A 2,233-nucleotide genomic window follows, 5' to 3' on the forward strand; every position below is an offset into this window, starting at 1 on the left:
TTTGGGAGGTTTCCGAGAGGGGGTGGGGTTCCTGCACCTCAATCGTTGGCCCCCGGGGCCACTCGTTCCTCGCCGGTCGCGGCCCTCTGTTTACCGGGTGCAAGGCAGGGGATCTCCAGGCGGCAAGAGGTCGGGTCCATGGCCGCTTTCCGGAGCCCATCCCCCGCCCCTGCATCCCCCTCATCCCTCTACCTCTCCCAGCCTTCGCCGGGAGCCTGCCCCTCCCCAGCTTTCTGCGGGAGTGCAGTCTGGCCCCCAAAGGGGAACGCGGGGCCGGCTTGCGGTTCAAAGGGGCACACAGTTGTAGGGGCAAGTCCCGCAGCTAGGCTTGGGTCTCTCTCACTTCCCTTCCCATGGGAGACCCGAATCGAGGGTTTCAGTTCATCTGTCCCTATCTTCCTGGCCCTAACCTCTCAGCTCAGTCCTACAAGAGGGAGTGAGAGGGCCCCCTTGGGTTGACGGTTGCCATGTCTGTTTTCCTGGTTTGGCTTGCCGGCTTCCTGGAGGGACCACCAGAGTGCTCCCCGAGAGCGAGCTGGGGAGAAGGAAACCCAGAGGGCAGGTACTTCCCAGCAGACCTGATGCGTGTTGCCCAGGGCCGGCAACCTCGGTGGGGAGGTAGCTTCAGTCCCTTCCTAAGCTTTGTTCTTACCAATAGGGCGCCCCTGGACAGTGTGCCCTTTGCCCTTCCTGGGCCTGGGTTTCAGTATCCTCATCTGTGACCAAGGAGTGGCTCCCACCCCCTCAGGCCACTGCTGCTCAGCTAGGGAGCCCTTGTTTGCCAAGGTCTGTGGCTGGGAAGGGAGGAATGTCTAGGGCCTTCCTCTTTCTACAGTTTCTCTCCGGAGACTCCAACCCAAAGAGGCAGTGGCCAGCTGCCTTCTGTCATTTTATCCTCCTAGGGCCAGGAGCTTTCCGGTAGAAATCCCACCTTCCTTTAGACACTGCACAGAAGACCCTGCAGGCCCCACTGCCGTCCTCAGCTTCTGAAGGGAGGGGGCAGACTTGCACTGTGCTGCAGAGATCCCGCACCTCAGTGGGGTTCTCGGAAGGCAGATTCACTTGGGGACTGATTCCAGGCAGGGTTCTGATGGCGAGAGCCAGCCCACTGTGCAGAGGCCTGCCTGGGGAGGCGGAAATCTCTGTCCTGAAGCCAGATCCAAGCAGAGATGAACGGCCAGGGATCAGGGATACGCAAGGGGAGAATTCGGGCAGCTAGAGGGAGTTACACGTGAGTTTTCTAAACTTGAAGCACCTTGTGGGGTAAGGTGTATCTTGCCCACTTTGTGAGTTGGTGTTATTATTAACGAGAATAGCGGCTATACTTTCAAATGCTTTTCATGCATCAGGCACTGGGTATACACTTTCCATGCATTAGGTCTCACCATGACAATCAAGCCACCCTTCCCAAACAGAAATCAGATCACCCTTTCTCTGCTCAAAACCCTACCAGTGGCTCCTTTTCCACTCAGGATAAACACCACCAGCCTTGTCATGTCTGACAAGGCCAAACTATCTGCCTTTGTTTCCCACTCCGCTGCTCTGTCTTCATCTTGTGTTCTCTGTCCTTTCCCTGATCACTCTCTCTAGCCACCCTGGCTTTCTTCCTGTAGTGAAACACCCTGGTACCACCCCAGGGCCTTTGCACCAGCTGTATCATTTGACTGGAATGCTCCTTCCCCATACCTGGTTCACAAACTCTGTCATGTTCTTCTGGTTTTAGTTAAGAACTTGTCTTCTCAACTGGGATCCCGGGACCACCGTTTTTATAGTGCAGTTTGCATGTTCTCTTCCCCAGCACTCCCCTCGCCCTGCTCTCCTTTTTTCTCCTTCCCTTAAGCCTTCCAATATATGGTACAATATCCTTATTTATTGTGTTTCTTGTTTGTGGCCTGTAGTCTCTACCAGGATGGGGCTCTTTCACTGCCTTGTTCACTGACACATCTCTGGCACCTAGACAGGGTCTGGCATAGAGTAAACTAATAAATAAATTTTTGTAAACTAAAAAATAAATAGTTGTGGAGTGAATGAATGAGCTCATTTAACCCCTATAACAACCCTGTGGGATAGACACTGTGATTTCACTGCATTTTAGAGATGTTGTGGCTGAAGCTCAGAGAGCTTAAGGAACTAGCTGCCGGTCACACAGCTAGTCAGTGGCAGAGTAAAGCTTTAGCCCGGGTCTGTCTTACTCCGGGGTCCTAATTCTTAACCAGAACACTCCAATTTTCCC

This window comes from Ailuropoda melanoleuca, chromosome 12 (assembly GCF_002007445.2).
Source record: "Ailuropoda melanoleuca isolate Jingjing chromosome 12, ASM200744v2, whole genome shotgun sequence".
Classification (NCBI taxonomy): Eukaryota; Metazoa; Chordata; class Mammalia; order Carnivora; family Ursidae; genus Ailuropoda; species Ailuropoda melanoleuca.